The following is an 18,134-nucleotide window of genomic DNA, read 5'->3' on the forward strand; positions in this document are numbered from 1 at the left end:
GGTGTCTTTATGACAGTGGGTGTGCTGACATACTATGGTGGGTGGATACACATATGAAGGTGGACATATTGGCATATTATGGTGCTTTGTTGATGCATTAGGCTGGTTGTGATGACATATGACAGTGTGTGTTAGTGAGGCAGTATGGTGGTGGGTGTTATCATGTCTGATGGTGGTTCTGTAGACAAATGTTGCTGGGCGTAACTCCCTTCTTCCTGTAGTCTCTCTGTGTGCCACCCTGCCCCACCCACCCATGCAGCACCTGTATGTGTAACCTACACTTCATGCTGGTACATTTGTGTGCCTTCAGCTTCCCCCACATCTCTTCAGTGCGCCCTGACTCTTCAGCCACTGTGTACCCACCACAGCCCCTCTTTGTGCCCCTTCTGCACTCCTTCTGTCTGCCCCCACCCCATATGTGATGCCTTGCCCTTCTATTTCAGTCCCTCTGTGTACGTCTGCCGCCTGCTGTCGGGGTGCAAGTTGCCTGGATCTGCCCCTGTGTGTGCCCCATTCCTCATCCTTCCCTTGTGTGTCGCCCTGTCTCATGCCTGCTAGCCCTCTACAGTCCCAATGTTTTCCACTCTACCCTTTCAGCCCTTTCCATCCTTGCTGTACCACCATGGCTCACCCCCAGCCTGTGTGCCTCCCACCCCTTGCAGCCCCTCTGTGTGCCCCCACACCCCCAATACATTGTTCTTCAAGTGCCGATTAGGCGAGGATGCAAAGTTCTTATGGGCACTAAACTTGCATTATATTTGAAATGTGACGTCAGCCTTACATTTACAGTGACGCAACTGCACCTCTGTAATATTTACATATGCATTTATATGTAAATGTAGGAGTGGCTTTATTATAGAGACTATTTGCTTGAATTTACATTTAGAAATCAAATGTTTTATAGAAAATGCCTTCCCTGCACGACCATCCACAGCATGAATGAATGTATTTATCAGGGCAGCAGTTTCATGTTTGCGGCGGTTCATTCACAGGTCTCCGCTAGCCAGGAGGCTCGTTGTACCACTGCCAGTGAAACTAAGCTGGAGTCTCTCTTTGTGGACCGCATTCTTTCTTCGGGAGTGCCTGTTTTTGCTGCCAAACATGCCTTGTGACACTGTTGATTTATGTTATCAGCAGAGGACGTTTAAAACTGGAATGCGCACAGTTCTTCAAAACCTACCCACGACCCAATCCAACGACTGCATAAGTTGAAACCAGGCTCATGTAGATAAACGTCTATGCGGGTACGAACGGTGACCCCGTCTGAATTTGGAAAAACAGCACCTTTAGCACAACGCGGCTTCTAAAATAGATTGCAAGCAGAATGCTAGGTAATTAACTAAGGACGTGAGTTTGCTTTTGGTAGACAAGTTACTCCTTCAGAGAAGCAATGGCGTACCCTGGCCGAGCAACTCAGGGGCTTGTTTACACGCCCTTTGCGCGGCCGGTGCGTCACTTTTAACGACGCTCCAGAAGTGCTGAGTGCAGACCCATATCTAAGGTGTGAGGCAACGCAGCGCACGTCAGGGGTGCGTTCCACGGGTGTTGCGGTGGGTTTTCCCATGGAACACCCATGGGCCATTCCCAGATTTACAAGGATCTGTAAACCTGGGAATGTGTCAAAACTGTATCATAACGAGGGGAAAAATCTTTATTTCTCCTCGTGCTTTCCTCTTATAGAAAGAGGAAAAAGCCCCCATGGATTGCTTTTGTGCAGGAAGTTGTCCCTTCCAGCACAACAATCCTGCTAACAACACAGACACCCTTGCACCATGGTGCAAAGGTGTCTGCGTTGGTGCTAGGCACCAAATTGTGTGCAGGCAGAAAGGACTGGAATGCACCGTATCTTGTAAATACGGTGCATTCCTGCCCATTTGAATTGCCATAGGGCAGCAGGGAAGCAAAAAGACTTGTGGCGTTGCCCTACGCCAATTCACTGTCATTGAGGCCCTATTTGCTTACCCGCTCAATTTAGGGTCAGGAGGGCCATCAGCTTTCAGTCGAGAGAGCTCCCGTCGGCACGGTCAACGGAAAGCTTCCTTTAACTGCCTGACTGAGATGGAGCCCTCTGAATAAAGCAATTACAGTGTCCACTCTATTTAAAGTGCATGGCCTGATGTCTTTTTCCTGTCTGTCCTCTTCAGGAAAAACCTGATAGAGTGAGGGACAGCAAAAAATAATAACCCTTATACTCTGGCAGAAAACTCTCCGTCATTATTATTTTTTTGTTTTGTTTGCTTTTCCAAAAACAAACTCCCACTTTGGAAGTCTGCTTTTGAAAAACCAAAAATGTTAAAAGTTGTGAGGACAGCCGTATAAAACCATAGGCACATGTCCACGAAACATGTTGTACCTTGAAGGGAACCGCCATGACGATGGTTCCTTGCAGCATACAGAGAGGAACGCTCAGCCAGCCATGATGTCCAAATATTGCAAAGTACCATCCGTTGGGGTGGTGCCACTCTGCAGAATCTGATTAGGGTCCCTCAAAACTGTTATATATATATCTCACATATAGCCATAGGCTTTATCCTGAGGGGTCTGCGTTTCACCACTACTAGGAGCAGCTCACCCAGGTGGGCAGTTGGGCTGACCCACAGCTGATATTTTCCCTATCACTCAAAGGTTCTGGCATTGTACCGTGCTATTTCTGGACTCTTGCAAAAGATAAAGGGGCAGATTTACAAGCCCCTTGTGCTGCCAGTACATCACTTTTTTGTGACACACTGGCAGCGCATTTCTCTGCCCCATATTTACAAGGACAGGAAAAGCCATCCTGCGTGGATTTTCCTGTCCTTGTAAATATGGCCCCTTTACACGCAGCACTTTGCGTGAAAGGGGCGTTCCATGGGTGTTGCTGTGGGTGTTACCACGCAACACCCATGGAACCAGACACATTTCCGGATTTACGAGGAATCGTAAACCTGGAAATTCGTCAGTATGCTACGGCGCAACGAAGTTTCTTCCTCTTTCAATGCGTGCAGCACGCATTGAAAGAGGAAAATGCCTGTAGTGATGGTTTTTGTGCTGGAAGGTGCCCCTTCCTGCACACAAAAAAATCTCCCCATGACACAGGCATCCTTGCACCATGGTGCAAGGGTGCCTGCGCCGGCGCATGGCAGCTGTTTGTGCGCCAGCGCAGGGGAGAGCACAGGAATGTGACATATCATTGTAAATATGTTGCATTCCTGTGCTCTGAAAGTGCCACAGCGTGGAGCAGCCAAAGGGCTTGCGGTGCCGCGCTGTGGCACTTTCTTGTAGATTTGCCCCAAAGTAAATAGTGACTCCCATACAACATAACACAGTTTTTTAATAGATCAAAAGAGAGTATTCAGGTGTTCCACAATGTTCTTTTATACATGTTGTCATATACATTACACATTAATTAGTTCGCCAATTCATTGTGAATTACTTTTGACATAAGCATAATAAAGCCAAAAGGCTTAATTACAAGTTCGGTGGTCCCTACAGGTGGGGCATCATTTTGTGTTATGGCTCTGCGTCAATCATTCCAAAACAAGATAATGAGAAGCTTGATATCAATGAAGAATCTCTACCATTGCTTGACTTAGACACAATACTTACTAATAACCAGCAAAAGTGGCCCCATATTGCATGACCCATGTTCCTTTCAGTGACCTTAGCCAGATTACTCCCAGCCCCAGTGTCTCTAGCACCTCAATCTCATCAACATCCTTAGAAGCTCTTCACTTTACCTAGGAGGTTCAGAGCAAATTTCAAGTGGAGCAAACATGTATATTGTAGATTTATGTCAAAAGGATGGAGGTATTATCAAGGATCTTTGGCTGCTGAGGCGTGATTAACTATGTCTTGAATCTTTATTCCCACATTTTCCTCCAGCTAAAGAAAAACGTTATTATGTTTGGCTTGACGATACAGCTGTCTGCAATATGTATTGTTACCTATTCTTTAAAACATTTATAGAGTTGGCTTTGACCCCGCCCACGGAAGTATTCCTGTTTCATTCCATGCTGCTGATTGTTTGATGTATCATTCCACCCCCTATGCAATGCTTGTATTGCAGAGCAAGAAAGACTACTTTATTCCTCAAAGGTACACAGAATCATCACACTGGAAGCATCATCGTCTGAATCATCACACATGAGACACAGCAAAACAGCTAGACCGCTGACTTTAAAATGAGGGGACCTCGGATCCAATCCCGCCTTTAGGCCTTGTCTCAACCTTGTGTGAATCTGGACAAAGAACTTAATCTCCCTGTGCTAAAAAAAGTGTGAAACATAAAGTACTCACTCAATAGCGCCCCAGCACCCCACATAATGTACAGATGTACAGCACTCTGTTGCTCCCTTGTTTGATTCATGCTATACAAATAAAAATGCATACACAAATTGACATGCTCACTGATAGCAGTGTCCACCTCTCCCTCTCGTCACTGCCCTCGCGATGGCCCTCCCTTAAGACACCCCACCCGTAGAACCTGAAAAATAAAACAATAATAAACCCGTTTTATTTATCAAGTTTTGAAACTGGCAGGGTGGTATACGCTCCTCCGCCATGGCGGAGGACCCACCACTGCATACCCCGTGTTGTTACCCTGTTATAAAACAGGACTAAATTACATTCTTAGACAGTTCTTCACCCTTAATCGTTGTATAAACTTCGAAAGGCTGTTCTAAACCATCTTTTCACGTTGTGACCATTTTATTCTTACTGCATTACTACTCTCCAAAAGCGATGATTAACCAGTGGGCGTTGCAGTTTGAAAAAGTGTTCTTGAGACTGCCTATCCTACATTAGCTTGTTATCGTGCTAATACATCCACACAAAGGTGCCTGGTGAACCTGTGTGGGGTGGACCAGGTAGCTGCTTTGCAGATGTCAGCTATGGGAATGTTACCTAAAAAGGCCATGGATGATCCTATTTACGAGTAGAATATGCTCTAGGAGGTATAGACAAAGTTCTTTTGGCTTTGATATAACAAAAGCGCACGCTTGCCTACAGGCATGTGTGCGCAACATGGCACTTTGAAGAATACATTTTTGTGCCTTTTTCAAAATTCGCACATGATTACCATGAACTTGAAGTTTATGGTAATTAGCATTTACTAAATGCACAGTTTGCCTTTAGGAAAGGCTTCTTACATGTGCATCAGGGATTCACAAATTGCGATTCCCTATTTGCATTCGCAATTTAGGTAATTGCAAAAAATCGCGATTGCCTAAATTGCAAATGCAAAGCCTTTCATACATAAGGAAAGGCCATTGTGCATTCGCAAATGGATGAATTTTACGATTCCAACCGTTTGCAAATGCAAAATACTTTGCTCCAGTAGAAAAGGGCAAATTTACATATCCTCCGTGCGTCACAGACCCGTCATCACACTTACTCATTTATACACACTTACTCAATATACATTTATATTGGTAGGGCCCATAACACCAACTCTCATACGTTTCACACAAATCTGCACACAGGAGGAAAGAAGCGCTGGACATGTGGGGGTACCTTGTTACCTGTCGGGAGAAATTTCTTTACATTATGTACATTATAGACATCAGTACTTATAGAATCCTAACTTTAACATCAAGGCACTCCATCACTTGGTCGATGGACCAATTAGTTGGACTGGTTGATGATGATTTAGAACCAGCTAAAACACATTTAAAGCTTCGGAACCTTTCGGTTAACTTTCAATACCTTATTAAAGAATCACAAACTCATTTCTTATGAATCAATGTTTAGTTTATCTAATTAATTAACTTTTTTAGCATAGTCATGATTACAGTCAAATCAGATTTCTATTAAATGATTTCCAACCTTTGATTTGAACATAGATTCACATAACAATTATATTTACCTAAATTTGAATATTGGCGACCATTTCCAGAAGAACCCGTCAACCCACAGCGTAAATCAAAATCCCTTCAGATGGAATCGTCCTTATATATTCAAAGTGAAACCCAGGTTAGTCCAGGAAATCTCCCTCTGCACGACGCAGTCCCCACTATTTAACCAAGGACCAGGCGATCGCACCAACGAACCAACAATCCAGCAAATCGACTCTTCACACCAACAGCCTAACAGCAATAAGGAAGGAAGATGGTGCCCTTTTCTAAATCCCCCCCTTTTTATACTCTTTTCTTCTTAACCTTTAGGACAATGTGCAACATTTTAGGAGTAGAAGTGTTCTGATTGGCTAAATCCTCTGAATTTTGCAATACTTTTCAATATTCCCAGGTTTGCCTGTTTCCCATGAGACCGGGTATGACATATCCCTAATTGTATTCTTTTCTGCAGTTTCACAGGCGAAAGTTCCGAAGTAACAACATGTGAACCTTCTTGTATAGGTCGCTATTGTCCTCTCAGTCATTCACACTAGTTTGGATTTTGGCAGTCCTCCACGTTCCTATCCTTGACAAGGAACATCTTGTCTTTCTCCGGAAGTCGCCTGGAGATCTTCAGAGCCGTCCAAGTCTGCGCAGTAAGCATCGCGCTCACATGACGGTGGCCACATCTGAACTCCATTTTAAGTACTGCGGCGTAGTAGGCCCGAATACCAACTTAAGCAAAAACAAACACAACAGTAATTAATATATGGAAATGAAGATTCTAATGTTAAACCCACACTAATCCCAATATATATTAGTATTTTCCTAGCTTGTAGCAACATTTAAAGCAATAATACTCACCATTCTGCAACACTGGAAGCACAAACCATCGCAAAAGCAACATAAATCATGCAATTCTCTATTTCAATACATCCCACAGTTAGTTTGTGTACCATAGTTAATCACTGAATTTTTAGCCATGCAATTGTCCAGTTACAACCTACTCCTGCCCCCCACGGGATTGTCGGAAGTCCATGACCTTACCAATCACTACCTTAATTCCATGACCAGGATAATAAATGAGGTAGCCCCCCTGCAACTAAAGAGAGCCTCCATAAAGGACTCCAAGCCGTGGTACAATGGCATGCTCAACAATGACAGACGCTCTCTCCGAGCTTCGGAACGCACCTGGAGGTCAACTCCTTCAGCCATTCACCTAAATACACTAAGGCAAAAGAGAAACGCTTATTTCAGAAAGATCAAGCGCACTAAAGCAGAATTCTTCAGCCACCAACTAGACCAGGCAAGAAATCGTCCCAAAAAACTTTGAACTAATCAAAGCCCAATGTAAGGACACACCTCAACGTCCACAACACTTAGATTGCCGGCAACCCAACTGTGAAGAATTCTCTGCCTTCTTCACTCTGAAGACAGATAATATCAAGACTGACCTCCTCAATGATCTAAGCCTACACACAGGACCGCACACAAAGTCCTCCCCAGAAATGCCAATTGCACTGTACCATTTCCCATCACAGCCTAACCTTAAAAACGACGCCGACTGGTCATCCTTTTCGACATACTCCGAAGAAGCCATAGGTAAAATACTTGGTGACATGAACCCTGCCAATCACTTCGCCGATCCTCTACCCGCTAACGCTGTTAAAAACCTAACACCACTACTTCTGCCCCTCTGGACTAAGATCATAAACAGTTCACTGCAACAAGGCTGCATCCTGGACACCCTCAAAGTGGGGCAGGTCTCACCCATTCTAAAGAAACCCACGGCTGACCCTACAGACCTAAACAATTATCGCCCTATCTCCAACATCCCTACACTGGCCAAACTTTTGGAAAAATGTGTACACCTCCAACTGACAAGGCATATTGACCACTTTGACTTGCTTAATAAATACCAATCAGGATTCCGAGCAGGTTACAGTACTGAATCAGCCATGACACATATAATTGATGACGCGCTACAAATCCTGGATCAAAACGGAGCCTGCCTACTCATCCTGCTAGACCTATCCTCAGCTTTTGATACGTTCCTGTTGGATCTTCTGAAGCATAGAATGGGTTTATCAGGTTCAGTGTTAAACTGGTTTACCTCATTTCTCCAAAATCGAACACAACAATTCAGGGCCAACAACACCATGTCAAAACCCGTCCCAGTTACACTAGGAGTACCGCAAGGGTCCTCTTTATCCCCGACTTTGTTTAACCTGTTCATGGAACCCCTCACCGTACTTCTTCAAGCATCTAACGTGCGCTACCACATGTACGCTGATGACACTCAATTATACCTCAAGATCAACACCTTGGAAGACATCAAACTGCTCAACACAACGTTTGGGAATACCCAGATATGGCTGGGAAAAAACCATCTCAAATTAAATGCCCAAAAAAACGAATTCCTGCTTATAGCTCCACCCGCCCAAGTCCCTGTAATGCAAGAGTGAATAAAACACCTTACGGCACTCAACGTTCAACCAATCATCGTTGACTCAGCCAAATCACTGGGAATAACTCTTGACAGTAACCTCAATATGCAAAAAAATATCATCAAAGCTACAAAGGGAGCTAACTACCAGATCAACAAACTGAGGAAGTTGAAACCTTTCCTGCCAAGCAAGGACTTCAAGCAAGCAGTACAAGCACTATTTATCCCCAGAGTGGAGTACGGAAGCGTCTCTCTCTGTGGCCTACCCAAAGCAACCACGGCACAAATAAGAGCCTCAATCAATGCCGCAGCGAGACTCATCACCGGTTCTAAAAGAAATGTACACATCTCACTGGACCTCAAATCACTGAATTGGCTTCCCCTGGAAGCCAGAATTCATTTGAAGATAGCGTGTATGACGCGAAAAGCCATGCACCAGAAAGCACCCAGATATCTAACACAGAAGCTGACGATCTCTGGTGGGCTCAGATCTTCCAGAAGTGCGGAAAACCTATTACTAAAACCACAGCGATTCAACAAGAAAAAAACATATAACCGTACCTTCTCAGGAATGGCACCAAGAATTTGGAATGCTTTACCATCCGAAACCAGACTTAACCCCTCTATTGTCTCATTCAAAAAGGAAGTAAAATCAATTCTCATGGCCAAATTCACCTGAATAAGGTCCAAAGTTTTGTGACGAACTACTATAGCGCTGCCATTACCCTGACTAGGACAAGGGACCATCTAAGCAATCTGGACATTCCATCTTCCTGTTGCTTGACGCAAGAGGATAGCGTCCTGATGTACCTGATCACTTTGCTTTTGTGACATGTTTGTGTATAGATGCTACAATTTGCCTTTGGTTTATGTATAAAAACTTGATTTACTGTTAAGCGCTCTGATACCCGCAAGGGTCTTGTTCGTGCTCTATAAAACTTTCAAATAAAATAAAATTAGCATTTTAGTCCCACGTGTTTCTTGTGTTTATTAAGGTGCAAGAGTTGGTTAATTATAACACTCCACACAATTAGTACAAATTAATATTTAGAATGATTACGTAATTAATATTTTCATGCAAAATAGAGACGGTATACACATTTTTGCTTTACCTGATCCATCAATCCCCCCTTTGGTGATTTTTAACATCACCACAAATCCCACTAAATGTCATACATTTTGTGGAAATGATTACTCAGTTCCCTTACACTTGATTAGGTTACATCATAGTATCTCCCATCTCATCCTCTCTTGTTTTCTTGTACATGTTTTCTTTCCATTCTTCTAGTTCTATATCTCCTACTTCTCTTTCTCTTATTTCCTTCTCCTTTCTTTTCGCAACTTCTCTTTTTATTCTATTTTGTACTTTCTTCTTTTTATACATACACATCCTAATCTCAAGATCAGTATTAGTATTATCACACAAGTCACTGGCATTAGTATTTTACCTACAAATGAACTACCTACTTTTGTTAATAAACCCTTTATAGTAGAAAAGCCTTTACCAAGCTTCTCCCAAACACTTTCAATCTCCAATGGAACAATTTCCTCATGCAAATCAATTATATTCTTAATATATTTCTTTAAATTTTGGCTCTCGTCAGGAATGTAAGTACAGCAATGTTGTACCTTCAGCATTCCACAGACTCCTCCCTCTTTCGCTAAAATAAGATCAAGGGCAAGTCGATTTTGCATAATCATGGCTCTCATGGCAACCATTTCGGTATTTACCATTAAGAACCCTCCAGCTGTGCTTGTCGATAAGCGATCGATCCACAACTGTAGACAATTTTCTAATTTTATGTGCATTCAGAGATATTCCAAAGGCCAGTATCAGTGCCCCAATGATATCCCCTACAATTTCTGACCAACTTTACCTCCTTTTACGTGTTAGTTGCCTACCTATTTCTCCCCTTCCCACATGAAATATTTTTGGGAAGACCAGGCCTAGGTAGCATGTACCATACCAATGGTCCGGTAACCTATAATAAGCCCTGTTCCCACAGAAGTAATGTATTCCAGGGAATACCAGATCATTTCCTCCTTTAAATCCCCATCCTCCCATGATCTTATATACCTCATGGTATTCACTTGCACCTACAAAATAATTATCATAAACAGTGTTATCTCTACTGATGCACAATTTCCCTCTCTGAGGCCAATCCAAAGCAGGATTTGTCTCTACCTTTAAATGGTTTTCCTTCTCAGCATCCCAGAATGTTGTTTCCATCTTTTCCCCAGACACCTTTCTTTAGATCTTAATTCTCCTCTCTTCTAACATGTCCAAGACAGTATTTTCTTCTTTTCTCAGACTACAAGTGAGATTATTCTTAAACACTTCTTCTAAAGTTAGTTCTCTAGTTGCTAAGAAAAATTCACCCAAAGTTTTACCAGGAATCACCTTATTTAGTTCAGGAACTACAGGTACTTGCGAGAAAACATTATCTACATTAGTATAATAATATTCTAATGTCTCTGTTTTATAGAACAAGCTTGCTAATACACTACATATTATTCCATATGTCAAAGGAAGGTGATGATAGGTGACACCCTCTGACACCGATGCAGGTAACTGCATACAAACATAGCAATACCTAACGTCCATAGTTTTCACATATTCATACAGTAAATTTGAAAACACATTATTAGAAAAGCCAGTTAAAGATCTATCCTTATGAAAATCTGTTCTATCTACCTGTCTAGTTTCATGAGTATTGTAAACCTCTTCTCTATTAGTCTTATTCTCAGTGTGGTTCTCTACCTTTTCGAATGTCACTTTAAACGAAATTGTTATTGCTAATATGACCTATAGAAGCATTAGTAATCCTGTACAACAACACACCTTGCACCATCTTCGGAGAAACCCACATGTAGGTTTTCTACCTTCTGTGTTTGCCATTTTGGAAATGATCAGTGTCTTTTGACTTAGCCTCTTTTATTCACAACTTAATTTTATCTAAACCCAAGGCTTCAAGTGCCTACTTGGTTCTTTCGGTTATGTGTCACGTCCAGTATTTAAAATTTTCTGCATCTTTCTTTGTCACTTCAATCCGGCATTTGATTGTCTTTGTCTCGGTTTTCACAATCTTGGTTCAGAACTTCCTGATCATCCGTCTCTTCTCTGATATCAGATAAGATAACTCTCAGGATTTCCGAATCTTCCTCTTCTTCAACCACTTCCGGTACAGTCACTCCTAGACTTCCTTGGCTGTCTACTTCCTCTTGTATATCAGGAAGTGCCACATACGTCCATTCCGGTGACTTGTACTTCTGATTGGGTTTCTTGATTCTCTTCTCTTCCTTCAAATGCGCCTGATCAGTGTCTCCTGATTTCTCTTGACTAGACACTTCATTCACTTGTTCAGCGTTGGAAGGTCTTACTCTCGTCAGTCGGTATCTCAATCTCTTAATTTTATTTGGCCAAATTTCCTCTTTCGACGGTCTTTTCAACCTGTTCCCCTTCTCACCTCGCTCGGTTGTCCAAGCTCTTTTCCTCAAGATTCGTCCTCCTTGGCCTTCTCCTTCACTTTCTTCAGACTCTGTATCGGTTTGACTTTTACCTTCTTTGGACTTTACTCTTGAGACCTCAGGTTCCCTATCTACTGTTTTCCCTCCTTGTGTTTCTTCCTCGCAATCTTCCTGCTGACTAACTATCCCTTCTTCTACCTGGATGTGTGTTGTCCCTACACCTCCTCGGGGGTCTAACACAACAATCTTAACCTCACTCTCTGTATCTAATTCCTCACCTTCCAATTCTATGATTTCAGGTGGAATTTCTCTTGTGCTTGCACTTGGTGCTTCTTTATCAAGAATTTCTTGTTCAGTTTCTCCACTGTTTTCTTTTATCCTTTCTTGTATTCCCACCTGTTCTGTCTCTGATTCGGAGCTACTGTCGGAGATTTCCAGTCGTCTCCTCAGTGGTAAGTTATCTGACTCCACAACTTGGCTCAACTCCGAGTTCTGTCTCGTTCTTGGTTCTTCTGATTCCGACTCAGAACTGGTACCGGAGTCTTCCAAATACTCTTCCTCGGGTCTATTTATGGGACTAGGGATTCGAAAAGTATGACTAGCATGAATCCAATTCTTTACCCTGGCACACTTCACAGCAGTCGTTGTGGTCAGAATCACTTGACGTGGTTTCCCCCAATGTGGGACCAGACAATTTCTCCTTCTATGCACTTTGATCTGCACCCAGTCTCCAGGACTCAAATCATCAGCTGCCTTCTTTTCAAGGGTGGTTGCATCCGGTCCAACCTGAGTAAACACAGAATGAACGGAATAAGCCAACCCCTTGCAATAATCCAAAACGAAGTCATCAGATATAGGCAGTAGTTTGTTGACAGGAATGAAAACATGTCTCATTGCTCTACCCATAACAATTTCATCTGGGATCAGGCCAGTGTTCCTATCAGGAATCGACCTAATAGTCATGAGCACTAGAGGCAAGACATCTGGCTATTTTAAACCTGCGGCCAAACACATTTTTCCCAACCTGTTTTTAATAGTGCCATTCCTTTGTTCCACTACTCCAGAAGCCTCTGGGCGATAGGCACAATGTAGTTTTTGTTGTACATTCAATGCTTCAAAAATCAATTTTATAATTTCATTTTGAAAATGCTTTCCTCTATCTGATTCAATCGTTACCAGAAAACCAAACCTTGAAATTAATTCTCTCAATAGGATTTTCTCCACAGTAACTCCATCACTCCTTCTAGTCGGGTATGCTTCCACCCAACGTGAAAACAGACAAACAACTACTAGAACATATCTTAGCCAATTACATGGGGGCATTTCAATTAAATCAATCTGCATTCTAGTGAAAGAACCTCCCTCCTGGCCTATTGTTCCCAAACTCACCACTGTTTTCCTTCCTGGATTGTATTGCTGACATATAAGGCATCTTTGACAAAGGCTCTCAGGTACAAGCCAGGACTTGGCATTATACCAGGTCTGTTTAAAAAGTCTAATAATGGCATCCCTATTTACATGTGCCTGTCCATGGTACATCCGTGCCATGGTAGAGATCATGCTATCAGGCATTACTGTTCTCCCATCACGATAAACCCAAACCATGTCTACCTCGCTTGGTGCACATCCCGATTTTATCCACTGTTTCTTTTCCTCTTCTCCTGCTTCTTCCTGTAACTGCCTCACCTCCTCCCAAGTACTCACAGTGTTAGTAAAAAAGTAAGGGACATAAGTTCATTTCCTTTTCCCGATTCCGATTCACAGAGTTTTGGTTTCGCGCACAATACTGCACTATGTCACTCGCAAATTCATTGCCCGCTGACACATAGTCAGTACCCTTGGAGTGGGCTGCACATTTTACAACTGCAATTTGCTTAGGCAGCTGTATCGCCTCAAGCAATTTCCCAACCACTACAGCATTTCTGATCGGAGTTCTACTCAACGTCAAGAACCCTCTTTGAGACCAAATCTGGCCAGTCATGCACCACTCCAAATCCATACTGACTATTGGTAACCACAGTGACTCGCAGATTCTTTCCCAACTTACACGCTCTGGTCAATGCAAACAATTCAGCAACCTGAGCTGATCTTACTCCTTTCAAGCAAGACGCTTCCAACACAGCCGCTACCGTACATACGCAGCACTCAGAATTCCTTCTTCAGTTCTCAGACATGACCCATCCACAAACATCACATAGTCACTTTCTTTCAGAGGCACATCTTTTATGTCCGGACGTGGCTTAGTGCAATAATCAAGCACTTCCAAACAATCATGATCCTCGTCATCCTTCACTTCTACATTCACAGCATCAGGTAGCAATGTTGAGGGGTTTACATTAAGACACCTCACAAGGCTCACATTTGTAGCACCCAGAATGACTTTTTCATATTTCGTCAGTCGACTATGCATCATGAATTGTGTTCGGCTTCTTGCCAAAAGAATTGCAACATCATGGGGTACAAACACTCTCACAGGATATCCCATCACAATTCCTTCACTCTGCTCCAAACTCTTACAGGTAGCAGCTACTGCTTTCAAACATCCAGGCAAAGCTACAGCTACAGGATCTAGTACAGCTGAAAAGTATGCAACCGGTCGTCTTAGTTTTCCATGCCTTTGCACTAACACAGAAAGTGCACATCCATCTCTCTTACTGCAATAGAGCTCAAATTCCTTTTCGTAATCAGGCATTCCAAGAGCTGGTGCTTCACACAAACTGTCTCTCAGTTGTCTAAAGGCCTTCATCTCCTCTTTATTCAGTTCAAGGAGGTGATGGATTAAACCCAGATCAGTTGACTGGGGGTGAGTACTTGCAATGTTCAACACTCCGTCCATCATTTCCTTTGGTCTTGCTTTGTTCGCCATAAGTTGGCAGGGTATGCTCAGACGTGAGTCCCTTGCTCACTTTGCCACTGGATTCAAGCAAGCCTGGCTGAAGACGGCTGAAATGCCAGAAACCGGTCTTAGGAAGCTTGTTTCCGGTCCAGGGAAGACATGGCTTGGCAGTTCGGGCTGGACTGTTCCCATGAGGCACAGGGTCAGACTGATTTGCATATGGCCATGTCTGAACTGGGGTGGCAGAGTCGGCTAAAGAACGGTGATGGATTAAACCCAGATCAGTTGACTGGGGGTGAGTGCTTGCAATGTTCAACACTCCGTCCATCATTTCCTTTGGTTTTTGTTTCAAAAGCTATGCCATCAGGGGTACAGAAGATCGTACAGTTCATTTTGCACAACAAATCTCTCCCTAACAAATTCACAGGGCTAGTATCACACACGAAAAATCTATGCATGTCGGTGAATTTCCCTATTTTAACTTTAACAGGATCAGTAAAATACATTTTTATCTGTCTATTTGAGACTCCGACTACTTGGATTGTGTCACCCGAGAGAGGAAGATTTTTAACATCAGCTGATCTGACAGTTGAACGAGTAGCACCAGTATCTACTAGGAAAGTAATATTTTCATCATTTACCTTTCCATACACAAAGGGCCTGTCTGGTCTACCTCTAGCGTTGCGCCAAGTACGCACTCCTCTTCCTCTCCTAGGCACCGTCAATAACTCTCTTCTGACTCACTCTCATCGCGCTGCAGCCAATACTTCGAAACAGCACTAGCGCGCAATAGCTTAGTTACCTGTCCCTCGGTGTAGAATCCTGTCTCATTACTGTATTTCTGAGGATTTACGCTCTGTGGAAAAGGTGGCTTTGGCACCTGACACTGTCGGGCAACAACCTGCTGCTGTCGCTGCGGTTGACAACTCACCTCATTCTGCACCTGTGGATTCAATGATGCATTATCATCATTAGCACTCGGGGGCAATTTACACTCGGATTTCCAATGCCCTAATTTTCCGCAATTATGACATGGCCATTTCTTTTTTGCTTCCTCTACGCTAATCTGTCCCTTTCCTTTTCCAATATTAGGCTTTTGTCTCACTTGACCCATGCCATTAGCCTGCTCAATCAGCTGGGCTTCTTGTCTTTCCGCTACCTTAACTTGTGCCCATTTTGCCTTCTCTTTCAGTTTGCACTGTTTTGCTTCGATTTCTTCACTAAAATATTTTGCATGTCGTAACACTTCATCTATCTTTTTGTTTTGCCAATCCACTGTATGCTGTTTGATCATTTCGCTTACTTGAGGTCTTAACCCATAAACAAATCGATATACAAAATAACTTAAATCCTTCTCACTCAATTTCTCATCACCACTGTATTGCTTAAAAGCTAAAAGTAACCTTTCATAATAGGCGTGGACAGATTGCTTAACCTCTTGGTGAGTTCTATCAATTTTTACCCAGTCGGTTTCTTTTGGTGGCACTTTATATTTCAAAAAAGTAATTACCTGTTCATATTTTCTCATTACCTCTGGATCAGGGGCTCCCGTCTTAGGATCCCTAGGGTACTCTTGAGTTGGCCAACCTTCTGTAATTTTACATTCTGCCCATAAGTCTGCAGGTACAATTATACCGAAAAGACCATTCAAATCTATCCACAACACTTTTGATAATTTAACAAACCTTTCCACCTGTCGATACCACTTGACGGGTTTTTCCTCTTAACCTTGGGAAATCATTGGTAAATGACAACATGTCCTGTCTAGTCCAAGGAACATGTACATAACCCCCTCCTGGGATCTCCCTCATGGGACATTCAGTTACTACTGTCTCCTTTTCTCTTACCGGAAAAGTCGAAAATGTTTTGTCTGTCACATCCTCTCTCTTTCGAAACCACCTACTTTTCCATCTGTCTACATCACTCCATTTCCTTAACAAGGCAATCAACTCTTTAATTTGAGTCAATCTCCCTGCAGTATTCAGATTTTCAATATCTTTCTCAGAAAAATCTACTCTATATGGCTTCTGTAATGATCTCATTGTCTCAAAGTCAATGCCCATTTCACTTGCTGTTTCTTCAAGTTTCTCATGCAAACTCCTCGCAAGTTATACTCTTGCAGAGAAACATTAGCTCCTCGTCCTGATATGCTTTTAATTTTTCAGTTGGAATAGTCCCTACTATTAATTCTTCCAATGTTATTTTTAATTTTGCATCATCTAAAGGTTGAGGTTCTGTATCCTTTTGCTGTAAACTCCTTAACCAATCGCTTAATTCTTCAGAAGTGGGACCTACAGGGATTGTTTCAATTCTTATTCTCTCCGTATTTCTTTCGGGGGTTTCTGGTGCTGATTCTGTTGTCATCAGCGTCTTACTTGCTGGACTGTGATTTATAGTCAGATTTTTAGGAGTACTTAAACCTGATGTTCCTACCATTTTTCCCCATGCATTTCTTCCAGATCCACTTCTTTCCGTCTCGATTCGTTTATTACTATTGTAGGGAACTGTTAAACCATGCTCACTATCTTTCTGTTTATCAAAGACAGGCATCACTGGCCCTATAGTTACAGGTACCGTTACTGCTTCCATATTTTTAGTTAATTCTCTAATTTTCTCAGTTAATTCTAGAGTAGTCCTAGCTAGTTCAGCCGAATTTTCCTTTCCAGTCCTAACCGGTTGTGCCATTTCAGAGTTTCTAAATGGATTATTTTTCCCTAAATCAGGTGGCGTTTGCTCAAAATATTTATTTAGCAGGGTTTCTTTTACCGGCGCACTCGGCGTCAGCAACGTAGAATTTGGTTGATACGGGGGAGCACTTTTATAAAACATGTCTTCTAGCACTTCATCCTCCTACTCATTCACACCATACTTATAACCTTCTGACCCTGTATTGTTTCTCTTTTCTGTACACTTTCTACCACTTGTCTCTTCAGCATTTCTCAATGGAAACATACCATCAGTCATGTTTGCATTCCGTCATCTTCTCATTTTGTCATCATGACTTTCCTGGCCACAATGTCTACCAAACATGTAATTATACCTTCTTCTACTTCTATGCCGTTCCCTTTCATACATCTATTCTTCCCATTCCATCAAAGCCTCAAACTGAGTAGGTCTAGGTCTCGGTTCTAACCTCATCATTCTTTCCCTTAAGTTTCTTAATACCGCTAAACTAAATGAACCACTTTCTGGAAACGCTAGGACTCCATCTTCTTTTGTATACTTTGCCCAATTCTCTAGCCAAATACATGTATGGTACCCATATTTTGCTGCCATAAAAATGCAGGCAATTTCGGTGGAGGAAGTATCTGTCCTTCCCTAGTCACAATCGACGTATCCCTTTTAAATAGACTTTTAATTTTCCCAAACCATGACTTTTTCTCAGGTGGATCGTACTACATCATTTTTATTTATCCTTTGTTCTGAATCACTAGACTTTTTTTTTTTAAATCACTTCTCTTGTGACTATTCTGTATGCTCTCCAATCCCAGCACGACTCACACTAACGCACCAATCCTGTGCGTCTACGTCACTCCTGAAATTCACCAATCCCAGTGCGACTCACACTAGCGCA

Source organism: Triturus cristatus, chromosome 8 (genome assembly GCF_964204655.1).
Source record: "Triturus cristatus chromosome 8, aTriCri1.1, whole genome shotgun sequence".
In the NCBI taxonomy this organism is placed as follows: domain Eukaryota; kingdom Metazoa; phylum Chordata; class Amphibia; order Caudata; family Salamandridae; genus Triturus; species Triturus cristatus.